Below are 23,330 nucleotides of genomic sequence, written 5' to 3'. Positions count from 1 at the left end.
TTGATTTACAATGTTATGTTAGTTTCAGGTGTATAGCAAAGTGAATCAGTTATACACATACATACATCCACACTCTTTTAGATTCTTTTCCCATATAGGCCATTATAGAGTATTGAGTTCCCTGTGTTATACAATAGGTCCTTATTAGTTATCTATTTTATATATAGTAATGTTTATATGTCAGTCCCAATCTCCCATTTTATCCCTACCCCCTTACCCCCTAGAAACCATAAATTCGTTTTCTACATCTGTAACTCTATTTCTGTTTTGTAGATAAGTTCATTTGTACCCTTTTTCTTAGATTCCACATATACACGATATCATGATATTTGTCTTTCTCTGTTTGACTTCACTCAGTATGACAATCTCTAGGTCCATTCATGTACAACTTGATATCTTTATGGGGAAAAATGAACCTTTGGCCCCTTACCTTATACCATACATAAAAAATAAAGATGGATCACGGCCATAACATAAAAGCGAAAATGATTATGCTCCTAGAAGAAAACAGGAGACTATTTTAACATCTTGGGGATAGGCAGAAGTTTCTTAGAGAGGACTTTGAAAACGCTAACCACGAAAGAAAAAATATTGATAAATCGAATTCCAAAAAAATTTTAACTATTTGTTCATGAAGACAGCATTAAGAGGGAGGGTGGGAGGGAGACGCAAGAGGGAGGGGATATGGGGATATATGTATACATATAGCTGATTCACTTTGTTATACAGCAGAAACTAACACAATATTGTAAAGCAGTTATACTCCAGTAAAGATGTTTAAATTAATTGATTAAATTTTTTTTAAAAAAGGACACCATTAAGAATATGAATAAACAAGCCACAGGCCAGGATAAAATAGTTGCAACACATATAATGTCTAAAAAAGAACTTATATCCAGAATATATTAAAAACTCTAATTCAGGGCTTCCCTGGTGGCGCAGTGGTTGAGAGTCCGCCTGCCGATGCAGGGGACACGGGTTCGTGCCCCGATCCAGGAAGATCCCACATGCCGCGGATCGGCTGGGCCCGTGAGCCATGGCCGCTGAGCCTGCGCGTCCAGGGCCTGTGCTCCACAACAGGAGAGGCCACAGCAGTGAGAGGCCCGCGTACCGCAAAAAAAACAAAAACAAAAAAAACTCTAATTCAGTAATGAAAAGACAAAATAAAATATATGAATAGCCAATAAGCACATGATAAAGTATTCAACATCATTAGTCATGAGAGAAATGAACATTAAAACCTCAGTGAGATACTGCATTAGAATGACTAAAATTTAAGTGACAACACCAAATGTTGGAGAGGATGTGAAGCAGCATTGCCAGTTGGAGTGTAAAATGGAACAACCACTTTGGGAAAAGGCATGGAAGTTTCTTATAAAGTTAAACACACCTATTCTTTGACTCCAGCCATTCCACTCCTGGTATTTATGCAAGAGAAGTGAAAGCATATGTCCACATAAAGACTTGAATTCGAATATTTATAGTCTTTTTATTCATTGTTGCCAAAAGCTGGAAACTGGGTAGTTGTCCAACAGCAAGAGAAAAGATATAAAGTGTGGTATATTCAAACGATGGAATAATACTCAGCAAGAGAAGGAAATTACTGCTAATACAACATGAATCAATCTCAAAAACACTTTAACTGGGTGAAAGAAGCCAAATACGAAAGAGTGCATACTGTAAGGTTCCCTGTATGTGAAGTTCTAGAACAGGTAAAACCAACCTACAGTGAGAAAGACCAGAACAAGTGCTGCTTTGTGGGAGAGGAGGGAAGGGAAACTGACTGCAAAGGGAAATGAGAGGACTTTCTAAGCTAATGGTGATGTCATCATAGGGGTTACACAGGTATATGCATTTGCCAAAACTCAGAGAATGTCCCACTTAAGTTGCATGATTTTTAAATCTCACACACACACAAACTAAGCTAATGTTGAAGTCTAGTTAATGATGTGCATATTGATAGATTATGAAGTGTATTGATGTCTTTAACTTGCAATGAAGTGCATCAAATAATAAGATGAATGGAAAGAGGGATGGTAAGATGGGTAGATAAGTGATAAGGCAAATACAACAAAATGTTAATTGTAGAATCTAGGTAGTAAATATACGTGGTAATATAGGTAGTAAATAGTTGGATGTTTGTTGTATAATTTTCAGTATTTCTGTATGGTTGAAATCTGTCCTAATGTTTGAAGAATATAAAGTACTTAAGTAGGAAAACCTAATAAAATTGTTAAATTGAAGTATAGCTGATTTACAATATTGTATTAGTTTCAGGTGTACAGCAAAGTGAGTCAGTTTTATTTTTTTAGATTATTTTCCTTTTTAGGTTATTACAAGATATCGAATATAATTCCCGGTGCTATACAGTAAATCTTTGTTGCTTATCTGTTTTACGTAGTTGGTATCTGTTAATCCCATATTCCTAATTTTCCCTCCCCTACATTTCCCCTTAGATAACCATAAATTTGCTTTGAGTCTGTGGGTCTGTTTCTGTTTTGTATATAGATTTCATTTGTATTATTTTTTAGATTCCACATATAAGTGATATCGCATAGTATTCATCTTTCTCTGTCTCATTTATTTCACTAAGTATAATATTCTCTAGGTCCATCCATGTTGCTACAAATGGCAATATTTCATTCTTTTTTATGGCCAAGTAATATTCCATTGTGTATGGAATACACAGATGGGGCACTTGGATTGTTTCCATGTCTTGGCTATTGAAAACCTTTTCAATTTGATTGATGGCAGCATCTCATGAAGAAGATAAAAGACCACATGATACAAAACCACATATAAATTTACTTGAAAGTAATTTTTGCATGAATTCCATGACAAAATTAGCCAGTCCTGGGCTGCTGCAGGGTTTCTTGGGGCTACCACAACCTCCAGTCTCCTCTTCTGAGTATGGAACACCCTCTCCTCATCCCCTAACCCACCTGGCAATTGGAATATTCACCTCTGCAAACACCAACCAGACCTCTTCCCATCCAGACTCCTAAACCCACTGCAAACTGCTTCTGCCTTCTCTGAAGCATCCCTTCTCCTGATCATCAGAATTCCTAATTGTCAAATCTAATGGCCAGTTTTCAATCCTTATCCTATCTCATCTTCTCTCAGCATCTGACTTGGAGAACCACACTCTCTTGAGACCTCTTATTCCCTTGACTTTCAGAAAACCACTTTTTCCTCATTATATTGCCTCTTTTACAGCCTCTTTTTAGCCTGCTTTAGGAACACCTCTGTCCTTTTCTTCAGTGTCAAGGAGCCTCCACCCCCACAAGCTTTTTGTCACTCTATCAGCTCCTCCTAGGTGTCCAATTTGACTGCCACAAATTCACCTATCATCTAATTACTCCCAAATCTCTGTTTCTAACCCTGATCTCCTCTCAAGCTTTAGGCTCAAAACCTATGGGTCAACCCCTTGGGATATTCTGCAGACAAGTTGATTATCAAAACAGAACTCAACTTCTCTTGAACTCCCCAGCCCAGTCTATTCTTCCTACTTGTTCTATCTTCATTAATAGAAGTAATTCTTCCCAACTTTTCCCTTCCTCACCCATTTATCTAATTGATCACCAAGTTCTGTCAGTTCTACCTCTCCTAAATCTCTTCCTCACCTCCTCATTCTCTCAGGTGTAATTTAGACCTTTATCATGTCTAACTTATTTGCCCAACTCTAGTTCTTCCCCTTCATTAGTCATCCTCCCTCACCATGGGGCATGCCTTGCTAAAGAAGACACACAGTCATATTCCCTGGTCTGTTTAAATTCCTTGACCATCCACCCCTTAACCACTGTAACAGCCTTCCTACTGCCATCCCTCTTCATAACCCTTCACTCCAGCCCAAACGTACCTTATAACTACACTCATGCCTCCATCTGGATTCCTCTTTTCATACTGTAACTACTCAAGTTTAAAGATCAAGTTCAAAAGTCAAGTCCTTTAAAAAGTTTTCTCTAAACCTCTCAGGCAATTAGTTGCTGCTCCATCCTTTTTTCTCTCAAAGTACATTGCATATTTTTATTGTAGTTTATACAATCATAATGTATCATAATTTTTATTGGTGTCTATGTCTTCTTCTAAAGCAGGACTATCCACTGCCACGTAGTACATGCTCAATAAATGTTTGCTCAGGGAAGGCTTTTCTCACTTCTCCAGATCTCCTCAGTGAGTTACTTAGAGATGGCAGGGTCACCAAGGATTTTAGCTGCTAGAACAACTATAATTGTTACTATGTGGTTATACTTCTGCTCACATTCTCCATACTGGAACTCTTCCTGCCTTTCTATGTAGCTCCATTCTTAGAAGTCTGTCCCCTAAGCAAGCAAGAGAAAAGAGTACCCAGGTTGCCACAGTTGGACCATCTTCTCTCCCCCTCCCCAGTCACATAATCTACATGCACATAAATGAAACGTGATCGTGTAATCTGGTGTAAGTTTTTATCCTTTGTAACTTTGATCCTTTTTGAACTCAGAAAAAGCTAAAGTGTAGGAGACCTGGAATTTGAGGACTGAGCTCTAGTCTAATCCCTGCCTAGCAAGTGAGGGGGAAAATGATTCCACCATTCTGAGCTTCAGTGCCTCTTCTTTAAAATGACTTGGAGTGAGACATTTGTAAAGACCTAGCACAATGTATAAATATGCAGTAGTTAGTTATTCAACAAATATTCACTGACTGCTTACTAAGTATCAAGTGAAGTGCTAGGTGCAGGTATATAGCCCTCAATAAAATGTGAGTTTGTTTTCTTGTAAATGTATTTTAGACTTTTTTTTTTTTAATATTCTGTATAGTACTGTTTCCTCCCCACCCTGTCCTCCCTTGGCCAAAATAATTTTTCTCTGAATTCCTCCTTTAAGGTCTACTAAGTAGCATGGAGCGGTGGTTAACAGCATGAGCTTTAAAACAGACTTTCAAGGTTTGAATCCTGGGTCTACCATTTTTTAGCTGTGAGACTTTGGGTAAGTTGCTTAACTTCTTGATGTTTTGCTTTCTGTGTTGTTAAAGTACAATAATACCTATTCCATTAGGTTGTTATAAAGAATAAAAGTGTTAATACATGTAAGTCTTAAAATGTTATCTGGCATTAAGTAAAGTGCTTAAGAAGTGGTAGCTATTATTATTTGCAATCTATGGTTCATAGTGTCCTCACCTTGCCACGAAAATCATTTCATGGCAAGGTATAAGAAAGCAACTAAAGACCTCATTTTTCTTTCTTTAAAAAATATTTTTAAAATTTATTTATTTATTTTGGCTGCACTGGGACTTACTTGCGGCACATGGGATCTTTGTTGTGGCATGTGTGATCTTTTTAGTTGTGGCATGCAGACTTTTAGTTGCTACATGTGAACGCTTTTAGTTGCGGCATGCATGTGGGATCTAGTTCCCTGACCAGGGATCAAACCCGGGCGCCTAATTTGGGAGCATGGAGTCTTACCCACTGGACCACCAGGGAAGTCCCCAAGACCTCATTTTTCATTTATATTCCTTTAAATAACTCTGCTTAGAAATTTTCTTATACACCTGCACTGTCCAACATGGTAGCTACTAGCATTATGTGACTACTGATTGGAAGAGTAGGGTTGCAAGCAAACCAGATTTTAAGAACTTAGATGAGAGACATCAGTGAAAATAACAGAGTAAGGAACACCTAAATTCTTCTGCGCTAAAAGTGCACCTAAAAACTGGCAAAAACTGTCAGAATCAACTTTTTCAGAACTCTGGACAGTAATCAAAAGCTTGAAGCAGCTTGGGGGACTTTCCTGGTGGTACAGTGGTTAAGAATCCGCCTGCCAATGCAGGGAACACGGGTTTGTGCCCTGGTCCAGGAAGATCCCACATGCCGTGGAGCAGCGAAGCCCGTGTGCCACAGCTACTGAGCCTGTGCTCTAGAGCCCGTGAGCCACAACTACTGAGCCCGCATGCCACAACTACTGAATCCCACGTGCCTGCAGCCCATACTTCGCAACAAGAGAAGCCACCGCAATGAGAAGCCCACGTACCGCAACAAAGAGTAGCCCCCACTCGCTGCAACCAGAGAAAGCCCGCGCACAGCAATGAAGACCCAACGCAGCCAAAAATAAATAAATGAAATAAATTTAAAAACAAACAAACAAACAAACAGACTTCTCATTAGACTTGGAATAGAAAGGAACTGCCTTAACATGAAAAAGAGAATCTACAGAAACCCTAAGTTAGCGTCACATTTAATGGTGAAAAACTGAATAGTTTCCCCCTAAGATCAGGAACAAGATAAGGATATATGCTCTCCCCATTTCTGTTCAATATTATATTAGACGTACTGGCCACTGGTGTCAGGCAAGAAAAAAAGAAAGAAAGCAGCCAGGTTGGAGAAGTAAAACTGTCTATTTGCAGACAATACAATTGCCTATGTAGAAATCCAATGGAATTAGAAAAAAAGCAACTGAAACTAGTAAGTGGGTTTAGCGAAGTTGAAGGATACAAGATTAATATATAAAAATTGCATTTCTGTATTCTAACAGTGAAAATGAGAATTTTAAATTAATAAAATGTCACTTACTAAAACATAAAATATGTGAAATACTTGGGGATAAATCTGACAAAATATGTGAAAGTCCTTTACACTGGAAACTAGAAAACACTGCTGAGAGAAATTAAAGAAGACCTAAATAAAAATAAATGATAGACCTTCATGGGTTGGAGAAAACACTGTTAAGATATCAATTGTCCCCAAGTTGATCTATAGAAGCTATTCAATCACAATAAAAAATCCAGTACTCTTTTTTATGCAAACTGACAAGCTGATTCTAAAATTTGTATGGAAATACACAGGACTTAGAATAGGCAAAACAACTTTGAAAAAGAAGAGCAAAGTCAGAGGGTTTACTTTACCTGATTCAAGACGTATTCTAAAGCCACAGTAATCAAGACAGGGTGGCATTGGCATAAAGATTGACAGATATAAATGGAGCAGAGTCCAGAAATAGAACCATATGGATACGGACCAGTGATTCTTTAACAGCTTTATAAATATAATTTACAAGCCATACTCTTCACCCATTTAAAATGTACAGTTCATTGTTTTTAGTAAGTTCACAGGGTTATGCAGTGATCCCCGCTATCTATGGAAATTTTTTTTGTTTTTTGTTTTGTTTTGTTTTGGCCACACAGCACAGCATGCAGGATCTTAGTTCCCTGACCAGGGACTGAACCCGTGCCCCCTGCAGTGGTAGTGCAGAGTCCTAACCATTGGACCACCAGGGAATTCCCATCTATGGAACATTTTTGTCCACTGAAAAAGAAACCCTCTACTTATTAGCAATCACTCCCCATTTCCCCTGCTACCTTCCCCTTAACCCTAAGCAACCACTAATCTACTTTCGTCTCTCCAGGTTTGCTTATTCTGGACATTTGGCATAAACAGAATCATATAATATTTGATCTTCTGTGGCTGTCTTCTTTCACTTTGCATAATTTTTTCAAGGTCCATCTATATTATACCATGCATCAGTACTCCATTCTTTATGATTGCTGAATAATATTGTATCATGAGGATATATCACATTTTCTTTATTCATTCATCAGTTGATGGACACCGGGTTGTTCCTACTTTTTGGCTACTATGAATAGTGCTGCCATGGACATTTGTGTACAAATTTTTGTGTACATATGTTTTCATTTCTCTTGGATATATATGTAGGGGGTGTAATTATTGAACATATTTCACTTTTTAAAGGACCTGCAAAACCGTTTCCCAAAACAGCCAAAAACTTTTACATTCCCACCAGCGTTATATTAAGGTTCCAGTTTCTCCATATCCTGCCAACACTTGTTATTGCTTGTCTTTATTATATCCATTGTAATAAAAGTGAAGTGGTATATCTTTTTTTTTAATTGTGGTAAAATATATATAACATAAAATATGCCATTTTAAGTATACAATTTAGTGGCATTAATTACATTCACAATGTTTTGCAACCATTACCACTATCTATTTCCAAAACTTTTCCATGACCCCAGTCAGAAACTCTGTACCCATTAGGCAATAAAATCCCATTCCCCTTGCTCCCAGCCCCTGGCAACCTCTAATATACTTTCTCTTGCAATTAATTTGCCCATTTTAGATATTTTATACAAGTGAAATCATACATTTTTTGCCTTTTTATCTCTGGTTTATTTCACTTAGCATAATGTTTTCAAAATTTATCCATGGTATGGCACGTATTAGCTGTCATTCCTTTTTATGGCTAAATACTATTCCACTATATGTCTATACCACCTCTTGTTTACCCATTCACCTCTTGATGAACACTTGAATTCTTTCTACCTTTTGGATATTGTGAATAATGCTACAGTAATTATTATCATATAAGAATGTGTTTGAGTTCCTGTTTTCAATTGCTTTGGATATATACCTAGGAGTAGAATTACAGGATCATCTGGTAATTGTATTTTTAATTTTTTGAGAAACCCCCAAACTGTTTTCCACAGTGGCTTAGCTATTTTACATTCCCAGCAGCAATGTGCAAGATTTCCAATCTCTCCACATTCTCATCAACATTTTTAATTTTCTGGTTATTGTTGTTTTTCAGTTTTGTTTTTATTATTATAGCCATCCTAGTAGGTGTGAAGTGGTATCTCATTGTGGTTTTGATTTACATTTCCCTAATGATTAATGGTGTTGAGCATCTTTTCATGTGTTATCAACCATTTATAAATCTTCTTTAGATGAATATATTTTCAAATCATTAGCTCATTTTTTTTAATTAATTAATTTATTTATGGCTGCATTGGGTCTTCGTTTCTGAGTAGCAGTTTTCTCTAGTTGGGGCGAGCAGGGGCTATTCATTGTTGTGGCGCGCAGGCTTCTCATTGTGGTGGCTTGTCGTTGCAGAGCACGGGCTCTAGGCTCATGGGCTTCAGCAGTTGTGGCATGCGGGCTTCAGTAGTTGTGGCTCGTGGGGTCTAGAGCACAGGCTCAGTAGTTGTGGCGCACAGGCTTAATTGCTCTGCAGCATGTAGGATCTTCCCAGACTAGGGCTTGAACCCGTGTCCCCTGCATTGACAGGCAGATTCTTAACCACTATGCTACCAGGGAAGCCCTTTAGCCCATTTTTTAATTGGCTTATGTCTTGTTATTAAGTTGTAAATTTTTTTTGTATATTCTGGGTGGAATTCCTTTTCAGAAATATGATCTGCACATTTTTTCTTCCATTCTGTAGGTTGTCTTTTCACTTTCTTGTTGGCATTATTTGTAGCACAGAAGATTCTAATTTTGATTTTTTGGGGGGCCAAGTTGCATGGCTTGCCAGATCTTAGTTCCCCAACCAGGGGTCAAACCCCGTGGCCCCTGCAGTGGAAACTTGGAGTTCTAACCACTGGACTGCCAGGGAATTCCCAGAAGATTCTAATTTTGATGTAGCCCAATTTATCTATTTTTTTCTTTTGTCACTTGTACTTTTGGTGTCATACCTAAGAAATTATTACCTAACCCAAGGTCACAAATATTTACTTTTCATTTTCTTATAAGCTTTTTATAGTTTTAGCTCTTACATTTAGGTCTGTGAGTTATTTTGAGTTAATTTCTGTGTATGGTGTGAGGTAGGGGCTTCACCTTCATTCTTTATATATGAATATCCAGTTGTTGCAGCACTATTTGTTGAGAAGATTATTCTCTCAACAAATAGTAAATTATCTTGTAACCCTTGTCAAAAAACAAATGATGATAATTGTACATGTTTATTTCTGAAATTTTATTTCTGTGGCAACAGACTTTTGTTAAAAGTCCAAAAGCAATTTGGTGGAGAAAGAATAGATTTTTTCAACAAATGCGGCTGGAATAAGTAGCACCATAGATAGTCCTATGCCAAAAAACCAAACAAACCAAAAAAGAAAAATTAAAAAACCTTCAATCCATATCTCACAATCTATATCTTGCATATCTCGTACACAAAAATTATCTCAAAATTTGCCATTTACCTATATATAAAGCCTAAAACTATGAAACTTCTACAAAAGAAACAGGAGAAAATCGTTGTGGTCAATTATACAAAGAAAAAAATTTAGGTACGACACCATAAGCATAATCCCCAAAAGGAAAATCAATAATTTGGACTTTATCAAAATTAAAAGTTCTGGGAGTTCCCTGGTGGCCTAGTGGTTAAGATTTGGTGCTGTCACTGCCATGGCCCATACACGATCCCTGGTTAGAGAACTGAAATCCCACAAGCTGCACAGCCAAAATATTTTTAAAAAAATTAAAAAGCTCTGCTCTTCAAAGGACACTGTTAAGAGAATGAAAAGATAAGCCCCAGAATGGAAAAATATATTTTCAAAACACATATCTGATAAAGGACTTGCATCAAGAATATATAACAAGCTCTTTGTTATGCTCAATAAAAAAGCCATTTTTATAAATAGAGAAATATCTGAACACGCACTTCATCAAATAAGCACATGAAAAGATGCTCAGCATCACTGGTAATTAAGAGAATGCAAATTAAAATCAGAAATAGATACCTCTTCACACCTATTAGAATCAATAGAATTTTTTTTTAATTTATTTATTTTTGGCTGTGTTGGGTCTTCGTTGCTGCACGCAAGCTTTCTCTAGTTGCCACAAGCGGGAGCTACTCTTTGTTGCAGTGCACAGGCTTCTCATTGTGGTGCCTTCTCTTGTTGCAGACCACAGGCCCTAGACGCACGGACTTCAGTAGTTGTGGCACACAGGCTGAGTAGTTGTGGTTCATGGCCTCTAGAGCACAAGCTCAGTAGTTGTGGCGCACGGGCTTAGTTGCTCTGTGGCACGTGGGATCTTCCCGGACCAGGGCTCGGACCCATGTTCCCTGCGTTGGCAGGCGGATTCTTAACCACTGCGCCACCAGGGAAGCCCCTAGAATCAATAGAATTTTTAAAACTGACCATATCAAGTATACGTGAAGATGTGGAGGAACTGGGACTCTCATACACAGCTGGTTGGAATATAAAATGATGCAACCAGGGCTTCCCTGGTGGCGCAGTGGTTGAGAGTCCGCCTGCCGATGCGGGGGACACGAGTTCGTGCCCCGGTCCAGGAAGATCCCACATGCCCTGGAGCGGCTCGGCCCGTGAGCCATGGCCGCTGAGCCTGCGCGTCCGGAGCCTGTGCTCCGCAACGGGAGAGGCCGCAGCGGTGAGAGGCCCGCGTACTGCAAAAAAAATGGTGCAACCACTTTGGAAAGGAGTTTAGAAGTTTCGTAAAATGTAGGATATATACCTACCACATAATCCAGACTCTCCATTCAGATATTTACCCTGCCAAAATGCAAGAGTATGTCCATATAAAGACTTGTACATGAATGTTCATAGCAGCTTTATTTGTAATAGCCCTAAACTAGAAACAACCCAAATATCCATCAATAGGTAAATGAATGAACAAATTTATATATATCTATAAGTACTACTCGTCAACAAAAATAAATAAATTATTGATCTATTCAACATGGATGAATCTTAAAATAAGTATGCTCACTGAAAAAAGCCAGACAAAAAGGAGTACATGTGGTGTGATGCCATTTATGTAAAATTCTATAAAATGCAAACTAAACCATAGTGACAGAAATCAGATCAGTGTTTGCTTGGGAATAATAGGGTAATGGAGTGGGGAGGGATGGGAAGAATGGATTTCAAAAAGGCATGAGGGAAGTTTTGTAGTGATGGATATGATCATTATATTGATTGTTGTTATGGCTTTACAGGTATATATATATATGTCAAAACTTATCAAATTAAATACTTCATATAGGTACATAGGTACATTTCATTGTAAATCAGTTATACCCCAATAAAGCTATTTTTTAAATTACATATATGTTGATACTATAAAATGGTACAGCCATTTTTGACAGTCAGGCAGTTGCTCAAAAAGCTAAACGTGGAGCTTCCCTGGTGGCGCAGTGGTTGAGAGTCCGCCCGCCGATGCAGGGGACATGGGTTCGTGCCCCAGTCCAGGAAGATCCCACATGCCACAGAGCGGCTGGGCCCGTGAGCCGTGGCCGCTGAGCCTGTGCGTCCGGAGCCTGTGCTCTGCAACGGGAGAGGCCACAACAGGGAGAGGCCCGCGTACCGCAAAAAAACAAACAAACAAAAAAAAAACTAAACGTGAAGTTATCGTCTAACCCAGCAATTTCACTTCTACATAACTGTCCAAAAGAAATAAAAACACGTTCCACACAAAGAATGCTCCAGAGCAGCATTATTCAAAATAGCCAAAAATCAGAAGCAACTCAGATGTCCATCCACTGATCAATGGATAAACAAATATGCTATATCCATACAATGGAATATTATTCGGCCATAAAAAGGAATCAAGTACTGATAGATGCTACGACATGAATGAACCTCAAAATATTTATGCTAAGTGAAAGAGCCATCACAGAACACCACATATTATATGACCCCATTGATACAGAAAGTCCAGAATAGGAAATTCTATAGAGATTGAAAGTAGATGAGCAGTGAACTAGGCCTAAGTGTAGGGGAGAATGGGAAGTGACTGCTTATGGGTACAAGTTTCTGTTGGGGATGATGAAAACTTCTAAAATTAGATTACATGATTGCACAACTCTATAAATATACTAAAAAACATTGAATCATATGCTTTAACATGTGAACTTTATGGTATGTAAATTATATCTCAAAAAAACTGTGAAAAATTACATATATGGCTGGCATTCTATTTCTGTTGGACAGTGCTGTTTCAGAGAAACACAGCTTGGTGCAAAATATGGGCCAAAGGTAAATAGGAGGACATAGTGGTGCTCATTATGCGCCTTCCCTGCATATGTTAAGTGTTCTACAAATATTTGCTCATCGTTAACATAGGACAAATGCTGCAGGCAATAAAAATACATTAGAGGTAATTTTTTGACCCCAGGATTTTTTAAAACTATCATGTGTAAAAGATTTTAAATACTCCATTTACATTTGCTAAGCAATAATTAAATTCTCTAAAATCGGCTTGAATATACAAATTACATTCAAGTTTTGGCGAGTTTTTAAGGATTTTTCTGTAATCGCTAAGGATGCTTTCCCCAACTCTACCCGCCCCCCCGCCACCCCCCGCATCTACATCAGAGTTTCCTTTCCATCTTGCAGATTGCTACCTTGGAAAAACTCAGACAGAAGCAAGTTTTCTAATCAAGTGCCACCTAATGGTGTGTCAGTATTCGGCTATATCAAATCCTAAATCCAACAAACGAATTTTACTAAGTTTGATGCCAGAATCAAACAACTTTATAGGTCATAAGCTAAAAGCATGATGTCTGTGTGAGTTTTGGGCATGATAGTGGCTGGTAGTTTATTTTTTCCAAAGGGGTGGAACTGTCTTCCACTTCTTCTTCAAAGGAAATGATGATTCTAAAATATCCCACATAGAAAATAGAGATGAAAGCTTTGATAAACATAATGGTCCCACACACAAAGATGTCTAAGCCCTAATTCCTAAAACCTATGAGCATATTATGTAACATGTCAAAAGGGACATCGCCGATGTAACTAAAGTTGCAAACTTTAAAATAGAGATTATTCTATTTGATCTGGTGAGCCCAGTCTAATCACATGAGCCTTTACAAACAGAGAACTTTCTCCAGTAGGAGGCAGGAGAGCTGAGGCAGAAAGAGAAGTGAGACAGACTCGAAGCATGAGGACTCAGTGCATCATTGCTGGCTTTGAAGATGTAGAACCAATGTAACAAGGAAAATTTAAGGAGCTGAGAGGGGCTCCAGGCTGACAGCCAGACAGGAAACTAGCCCTCAGCCATACAACCACAAGGAACTGTATTTCACTAACAGCAAAGGTGAACGTATAAGTGGATTCTTTCCCAGAGTCTCCAGAAAGGAATAAAGCCCTGCTCACATCTTGATTTTGACATTTTGAGATCTGAAGGTGAGTACCTTGCCAAGCCCACCAGACGATTTTTTAAATAAATTTATTTATTTCTTTATATTTATTTTAATAAATTTATTTATTTATTTTCTAATTTTTTTCCGGTACGCGGGCCTCTCACTGTCGTGGCTTCTCCCGTTGAGGAGCACAGGCTCCAGACACGCAGGCTCAGCGGCCATGGCTCACGGGCCCAGCCGCTTCGCGGCATGTGGGATCTTCCCGGACCGGGGCGCGAACCCGTGTCCCCTGCATGGGCAGGCGGACTCTCAACCACTGCGCCACCAGAGAAGCCCTATTTATTTATTTATTTTTGGCTGCATTGGGTCTTAGTTGCTGCGCGTGGGCTTTCTCTAGTTGCAGCAAGCGGGGGCTACTCTTCGTTGCAGTGCATGGGCTTCTCATTGCGGTGGCTTCTCTTGTTGCAGAGCACAGGCTCTAAGCGTGCAGGCTTCAGTAGTTGTGGCACACGGGCCCAGTAGTTGTGGCTCACAGGCTCTAGAGCGCAGGCTCAGTAGTTGTGGCGCACAGGCTTATTTGCTCCGCGGCATGTGGGATCTTCCCAGACCAGGGCTCGAACCCATGTCCCCTGCATTGGCAGGTGGATTCTTAACCACTGTGCCGCCAGGGAAGTCCCCCCACCAGACTTCTGACTACAGAACAGTGAGATAATAAATGGGTGTTGTTTTATGTTTTGGCAATTTGTTACACAGCAATAGAAAACTAATACAAGACCTATCGGAAGGGGGTTTAGGAGCCCCATGTGCTTAAAAAGTTCTTAGGGAAGGTAAGGGGGAAGGTGCTTAAATTTAAAAATTGGAAGACACATTCAGGGATATAAATAAAAACATTATGAGAAGGATTATGTTGTATCACAGAACCAGGGTTTGGGGCTCACGGGTTGGCTGTGATATTGAACTCTGCAGCAGGCATGGAACTGGCCTGATAGATTTAGCTACCATTGTACAAATTCAGAAGGACTCATAGAATGAAGACAAGAAGTGGGACCCTTATTTATATCTGATGTCGGGGGATTCTTTGAGAAAGTAACAACAATGGTACTACTGCTTTTTGCCCCCAGCTTGTCATTACTGGAGTTTTCTACATAACTCATACAAAGCCAGTCGGTCACACCTGCCCCAAAGCATTAGTCCAGTCTTGTACTGGCCGAGAGTATGAACAGCTCTAAGATGAGGGCATACTTGGTGTCCTCCCTGGAAAAAAAGCCAGTCCTTTCAGGAAGTGAACACTGTTCTCCCATGAGGGGACAGGACCAAAACAAGAAACACATTTTTTTTTCCTATAGTACTTTTCTTTTAATGAGTTCTTTTCTTTTCGTTTTCTTTTTTTTAATTTATTTTATTTATTTATTCTTTTTTGGCTGCGTTGGGTCTTTGTTGCTGCGTGCAGGCTTTCTCTAGTTGCAGCGAGCAGGGGCTACTCTTTGTTGTGGTGCACAGGCTTCTCAGTGCGGTGGCTTCTCTTGTTGTGGAGCACAGGCTCTAGGTGCATGGGCTTCAGTAGTTGTGGCTCGCAGGCTCTAGAGCGCAGGCTCAGTAGCTGTGGCACATGGACTTAGTTGTTCCACTGCATGAAGAAACACATTTCTTGTCATCTGGCTTATTGTTTTCAAATCTCTATTCTGTCCCAATTCTATAAATTCTTTCAAAGGTTGAGATTCAAGAAACCTAGGGCCTTTTCTCAGTTTTAGTTTTCTAGTTTGAACTTTATGATTTAATGTGATTGTCAAGGAATAAGGATGAAACACTTAATTCTAGTGCTACATAAACTATAGAAATAATGGCAAGGTTTTCAGTTTATTTTGAAGCTAACATACACACATGCACACATACATGCAATCCAAATCACACTAGTCTCACTTAAGCAACTTATATGGAATTTATAAACATACATCCAAAGTGGAATACTATCAAATCTAATCCATTAGTACAATATATTAAAATAATAACGTTCCATTACCAAGCAGGGCTTGGCCCAGAAATGCAAGGGTAATCAAAACTTTACAATTTATAAATACTATACACAGATGATGTCTATTTTGTACTAGCATAGTTCTGCTGTTTAGCACAGTGCCTGGCACACAGTGGACAGTAAGTATTTGCTGAATGACTAAATGAATATTCATTGTCAATAATCCATTGGAGGGCTTCCCTGGTGGCGCAGTGGTTGAGAGTCTGCCTGCCGATGCAGGGGACATGGGTTCGTGCCCCGGTCTGGGAGGATCCCACGTGCCGCGGAGTGGCTGGGCCCGTGGGCCATGGCTGCTGGGCCTGCGCATCCGGAGCCTGTGCTCCGCAGCGGGAGAGGCCACAACAGTGAGAGGCCCGCATACCACAAAAAAAAAAAAAAAAAATCCATTGGAAAATAAAGTGAGAAGCTCTCATTAAAGTAACAATTACAGCAATTTTATGTAAGTACATAAAAATGTATACAAGTATGCCTTGTTTTATTGCGCTTTGATTTATTGTGCTTTGCAGATATGGTATTTTTTTTACAAATTGAAGGTTTATGGCAACCCTGTGTCAAGCAAGTCTGTCGAAGCCATTTTTCTAACAGCATTTGCTCACTTTGTGTCTCTGTGCCACGTTTTGGTGATTCTTGCAATATCTCAAAATTTTTCATTATTATTAAGTTTGTTACGGTGATCTGTTATCAGTGATCTTTAGTATTACTATTGTAATTGTTTGGGGGTGCTACAAACCACACCCATGTATGATGCTGAACTTCATTAATAAATGTTGTGTGTGTTCTGACTGCTCCACCAATTGGCTGTTCCCCCATCTCTCTCCCTCTCCTTGGGCCTCCCTATTCCCTGAGACACAACAGTATTGAAATTAGGCCAGTACTAACTCTACAATGGCCTCTTAACTGTTCAAGCGAAGGGAAGAGTCATATGTCTCTCACTTTAAATCAAAGGTAGAAATGATTAAGCTTAGTGAGGAAGGCATGTGGAAAGCTGAGACAGGCTGAAAGCTAGGCCTCTTGAGCCAAACAGCCAAGTTGTGAATGCAGAGGAAAAGTTCTTGAAGGAAATTAAAAGTGCTACTCCAGAAAACACACAAATGATAAGAAAGAAAAACAGCCTCTTGCTGATATGGAGAACGTTTTAGGGGTCTGCATAGAAGATCAAACCAGCCACAACATTCTCTTAAGCCAAAGCCCAATCCAGAGTGAGACTCTAACTCTCTTCTGTTCTCTGGAGGCTGAGAGAGAGGAAGAAGCTGCAGAAGAGAAGTTTGAAGTTAGGAGAGGTTGGTTCATGAGGTTTGAGGAAAGAAGCTGTCTCCATCACATAAAAGTGCAAGGTGAAGCAGCAAGTGCTGATGCAGAAGCTGCAGCAAGTTAGCCAGAAGATATAACTAAGACAGTTCATGAAGGTGGCTACACCAGATTTTCCATGTAGGTGAAACAGCCTTCTATTGGAAGAAAATGCCATCTAGGACTTTCATAGCTAGGGAGGAGAAGGCAATGCTTGGCTTCAAACTTCAAAGGACAGGCTGACTGTCTTCTTACGAGCTAATGCAGCTGGTGTCTTTAAGTTGAAGCCAATTCTCATTTACCATTCTGAAAATCCTAGGGCCCTTGAGGAATGATGCTAAGTCTACTCTACCTGTGCTCTGTAAGTGGAAAACAAAGCCTGGATGACAGCACATCTGTATACAACATGGTTCACTGAATATTTTAAGTCCACTGTTGAGACCTACTTCTCAGAAAAAAAAGATTCCTTTCAAAGTATTGCTGCTCACTGACAATGCACCTGGTCACCCAAGAGCTCTAATGGAGATGTACAAAGAGATTAGTGTTGTTTTCATGACTGCTAACACAACATCCATTTTGCAGTCCTTGGATCACGGGGTAATTTTGACTTTCAAGTCTTATTATTTAAGAAATACATTTTGTAAGGCTATAGGTGCTGTAGATTGTGATTCCTCTGATAGATCTGGGCAAATTCAATTGAAAACCTTCTGAAAAGGATTCACCATTTCAGATGCCATTAAGAACATTCATGGTTCATGCGAAGAGGTCAAAATATTAGCATTAACAGGAGTTTCAAAGAAGTTGGTTCCAACCCTTATGGATGACTTTGAAGGGTTCAAGACTTCAGTAAAGGAAGTAACTGCAGATGGAAATAGTAAGAGAACTAGAATTAGAAGTAGAGCCTAAAGATGTGACCGAATGGCTGCAACCTCATGATAAAACTTTAATGGATAAAACTTGAAGTGACAATAAAGGATTTAGAATATTACATAAACTTATTTGATAAAGCAGCAGCAGGCTTTGAGAGGATTGACTCCAATTTTGAAAGAAATTCTGCTGTGGGTAAAATGCTATAAAACAGCATCACATGCTATAGAAAAATTATTCATGAAAGGAAGAGTCCATTGATGTGGCAGACTTCATTTCTGTCTTATTTTAAGAAATTGCCACAGTCACCCCAACCTTGAGCAACCACCACCCTCATTAATCAGCAGCCATCAGCATCAAGGCAAGACCCTCCACCAGCCAAAAGGATCAGATGATCAAGGATCAGATGATTTAGCATTTTTTAACAATAAGGTTTTTAATTAAGGTATGTACATTTTTATATATGATGCTATTGTACACTTAATAGACTATAGTATGATGTAAACATAACTTTTATATGCACTGGAAAAAACAAAATAGTTCGTGTGAGTCACTTTATTGTGACTTTATTGCAGTGGTCTGGAACTAAATGTACAGTATCTCCAAGGTATGCCTGTATATACGTGTGTATATATATTTGTGTGTGTATATGTATGTACGTGTATATATATCACCAGAAATGAGTACTTAACGTAAAGTTTAAAAATAAACTTAGAAAAAATAAATAAATAAATAAATAAACTTAGGGCTTCCCTGGTGGCACAGTGGTTAAGAATCCGCCAGCCAATGCAGGGGACACAGGTTTGAGCCCTGGTCTGGGAAGTTCCCACATGCTGTGGAGTAACTTAGCCCGTGCATCACAACTACTGAGCCTGCGCTCTAGAGCCCGCGAGCTGCAACTACTGAGCCCGCATGCCACAACTACTGAAGCCCGCACGCCTAGAGCCCGTGCACCGCAGCAAGAGAAGCCACCACAATGAGAAGCCCACGTAATGCAATGAAGAGTAGCCCCTGCTCGCTGCAACTAGAGAAAGCCCACATGCAGCAACGAAGACCCAATGCAGCCAAAGAAAATTATAACTTAAAAAATAATAATAATAAAATAAATAAATAAACTTAAAATGTGTGAAGATCTACCTGAAAGAAAGAGGTAGATTTTACCAAGGTACATAAAAGAAGATAAATACAGGTAAAACAATGTGACTGTAGTTAACAATACTGTATTTTATACTTGAAATTTCTAAGAGGGTAGATCTTAAGTATTCTTACCACAAAAAAGAAAAGAAAAAGAAAACAAGAGAAGAGGGCTTCCCTGGTGGCACAGTGGTTAAGAATCTGCCTGCCAGTGCAGGGGACCCAGGTTCGATCCCTGTTCTGGGAAGATCCCACATGCCTCGGAGCACCTAAGCCTGTGCGCCACAACTACTGAGCGGGTGCTCTAGAGCCCATGAGCCACAACTACTGAGCCCACGTGCCAAAACTAGTGAAGCCCACACGCCCAGAGCCCATGCTCTGCAACAAGAGAAGCCACCACAATGAGAAGCCTGTGCACCACAACGAAGAGTAGCCCCCACTTGCCACAACTAGAGAAAGCCCGCATGCAGCAACGAAGACTTAATGCAGCCAAAAATAAATAATTAAATTTGTAATAAATAAATACAAACAAACCATTGGGTTAAAAAAAATGTTGGCAGTATGACAAGTAGACAAATGCTTAATATCCTTAACTTTAAAAACACTCTTGCAAAGCAGAAGGAAAAAGACATATATCCCAGTAGAAAAAAGTGAACAAAAGGCAATTCACAAAAGTAGAATACAAATGAAAAAAAGAAAGTTTCCCTCACTAACTAACATGGAAATGCAGATCAACATAAGTTATCTTTTTTTTCATCCCAGATTGGCAATGATTTAAATAATGATAGTATAACTACTGGGAAGCAAGGACTTCATATACTGCAGAGGCAGATAAAAACCTTAAAAACATGACCTGGAAATATGGTATCTAGAATTTTCTTCTGAAGAAAAGATCAAGTGACACATGTAAAGATTTATATCCACAATTAGAGACCTAAATGTAAGACCGGACACTATAAAACTCTTAGAGGAAAACATAGGAAGAACACCCTTTGACATAAATCACAATAAGATCTTTTTTGATCCACCTCCTAGAGTAATGGACATAAAAAACAAAAATAAACAAATGGGACGTAATGAAACTCAAAAGCTTTTGCAAAGCAAAGGAAACTACAAACAGGATGAAAAGACAACCCTCAGAATGGGAGAAAATATTTGCAAATGAATCAACAGACAAAGGATTAATCTCCAAAATATATAAACAGCTCATGCAGCTCAATATTAAAAAAGCAACCCAATCCAAAAATGGGCAGAAGACCTCAATAGACATTTCTCCAAAGAAGACCTACAGGTGGCTAAGAAGCACATGAAAAGCTGCTCAACATCACTAATTATTAGAGAAATGCAAATCAAAACTACAATGAGGTATTACCTCACACCAGTTAGAATGGGCATCATCAGAAAACCTACAAACAACAAATGCTGGAGAGGGTGTGGAGAAAAGAGGACCCTCTTGCACTGTTGGTGGGAATGTAAATTGATACAGCCACTATGGAGAACAGTATGGAGGTTCCTTAAAAATAGAAATAGAATTACCATATGACCCAGCAATCCCACTACTGGGCGTATACCCAGAGAAAACCACAATTCAAAAAGACACATGCACCTCAATGTTCATTGCAGCACTATTTACAATAGCCAGGTCATGGAAGCAACCTAAATGCCCATTGACAGACGAATGGATAAAGAAGAAGCGGTACATATATAAAATGGAATATTACTCAGCCATAAAAAGGAACGAAATTGGGTCATTGTAGAGACGTGGATGGATCTAGAAACTGTCACACAGAGTGAAGTAAGTCAAAAAGAGAAAAACAAATGTCATATATTAATGCATATATGTGGAACCTAGAAAAATGGTACAGATGAACTTGTTTGCAGGGCAGAAATTGAGACACAGATGTAGAGAACAAATGTATGGACACCAAGGGGGGGAAGTGGCAGGGGGGTCGGTGGTGTTTTGAATTGGGAGATTGGGATTGACATATATACACTAATATGTATAAAATGGATAACTAATAAGAACCTGCTGTATAAAAATATAAATAAAATAAAAAATTTTTAAAAAGTATCATCAAATAGAGAAGATGGCAGAGTAGGACGTGCTCTATCTCCCTCTTGTGAGAGCACTGGAATCACAACTAACTGCTGAACAGTCATTGACAGGAAGACACTGGAATTCACCAGAAAAGATACCCGACATACAAAGACAAAGGAGAAGCCACAATGAGATGGTAGGAGGGGTGCAATCACAATAAAATCAAATCCCATAACTGCTGGGTGGGTGACTCACAAACTGGAGAACACTTATACCACAGAAGTCCACCCTGGATTGAAGGTTCTGAGCCCCATGTCAGGCTTCCCAACCTGGGGGTCCAGCAACAGGAGGAGTGATTCCTAGAGAATCAGACTTTGAAGGCTACTGGGATTTCATTGCAGGACTTTGACAGGACTGGGGAAAACAGAGACTCCACTCTTGGAGGGCACACACAAAGAAGTGTGCGCATCAGGACCCAGGGGAAGGAGCAGTAACCCCATAGGAGACTGAACCAGACCTACTGCTAGTGTTGGAGGGTCTCCTGCAGAGGTTTGGGGTGGCTGTGTCTCACCATGAGGGCAAGGAAACTGGCGGCAGAAATTCTGGGAAGTACTCCTTGGCATGAGCCCTCCCAGAGTCCACCATTAGCTCCCCCAAAGAGCCCAGGTAGGCTCCAGTGTTGGGTCACCTCAGGCCAAACAACCAACAGGGAGGGAACCCAGCCCCACCCATCAGCAGACAAGTGGATTAAAGTTTTACTGAGCTCTGCCCACCAAAGAAACAGCCAGCTCTACCCACCACCAGTCCCTCCCATCAGGAAACTTGCTCAAGCCTCTTAGATAGCCTCATCCACCAGAGGGCAGACAGCAGAAGCAAGAAGAACTAAAATCCTGCAGCCTGTGGAACAAAAACCACATTCACAGAAAGATAGACAAGATGAAAAGGCAGAGGGCTATGTACCAGATGAAGGAACAAGATAAAACCCCAGAAAAACAACTAAAAGAAGTGGAGATAGGCAACCTTCCAGAAAAAGAATTCAGAATAATGATAGTGAAGATGATCCAGGACCTCAGAAAAAGAATGGAGGCAAAAATCAAGAAGATGCAAGAAATGTTTAACAAAGACCTAGAAGAATTAAAGAACAAACAAACAGAGATGAACAATACAATAACTGAAATGAAAACTACACTAGAAGGAATCAATAGCAGAATAACAGAGGCAGAAGAACAGATAAGTGACCTGGAAGACAGAATGGTGTAATTCACTGCTGCGGAACAGAACAAAGAAAAAAGAATGAAAAGAAATGAAGACAGCCTAAGAGACGTCTGGGACAACATTAAACGTAACAACATTCGCATTACAGGCGTCCCAGAAGGAGAAGAGAGAGAGAAAGGACCAGAGAAAACATTTGAAGAGATTATAGTCAAAAACTTCCCTAACATGGGAAGGAAATAGCCACCCAAGTCCAGGAAGTGCAGCGAGTCCCATACAGGATAAACCCAAGGAGAAACACGCCGAGACACATAGTAATCAAATTGGCAAAAATTAAAGGCAAAGAAAAATTATTGAAACCAGCAAGAGAAAAACAACAAGTAACATACAAGGGAACTCCCATAAGGTTAACAGCTGATTCCTCAGCAGAAACTCCACAAGCCAGAAGGGAGTGGCATGATATATTTAAAGTGTTGAAAGGGAATAACCTACAACCAAGATTACTCTACCCAGCAAGGATCTCATTCAGATTCGATAGAGAAATCAAAAACTTTACAGACAAGCAAAAGGTAAGAGAATTCGGCACCACCAAACCCGCTCTACAACAAATGCTAAAGGAACTTCTCTAACTGGGAAACACAAGAGAAGAAAAGGACCTACAAAAACAAACTGAAAACAATTAAGAAAATGGTCATAGGACCATACATATCGATAATTACCTTAAACGTGAATGGATTAAAAGCTCCAACCAAAAGACACAGGCTTGCTGAATGGATACAAAAATAAGACCCATATATATGCTGTTTACAAGAGACCCACTTCAGACCTAGGGACACATACAGACTGAAAGAGAGGGGATGGAAAAAGATATTCCATGCAAATGGAAATCAAAAGA

General features: G+C 39.5%; 1 protein-coding gene across 2 annotated transcripts in view; it reads left to right on the top strand.

Annotated features, from left to right (window-relative positions):
• Positions 1–4,742: 4,742 nt before the first annotated feature.
• The window catches only part of KAT6B (lysine acetyltransferase 6B), a 226,513-nt gene continuing 207,925 nt past the window's right edge, over positions 4,743–23,330 (top strand). Inside the window, exon 1 of one of the 2 annotated variants that reach the window (XM_082854691.1) lies at positions 4,743–4,964. The gene's annotated coding sequence lies outside the window, so the exon portion shown is untranslated. Of the gene's footprint in view, positions 4,965–13,496; positions 13,909–23,330 lie in introns of those variants that run through there. The other variant, XM_082854693.1, reaches the window with a different exon arrangement.

The sequence above is a fragment of the Leucopleurus acutus genome, assembly GCF_964270905.1.
Source record: "Leucopleurus acutus genome assembly, chromosome: 14".
Lineage (NCBI taxonomy): Eukaryota > Metazoa > Chordata > Mammalia > Artiodactyla > Delphinidae > Leucopleurus > Leucopleurus acutus.
Note: the sequence above shows the minus strand (reverse complement) of the source record. Positions and strands in the feature narration are given on the sequence as shown.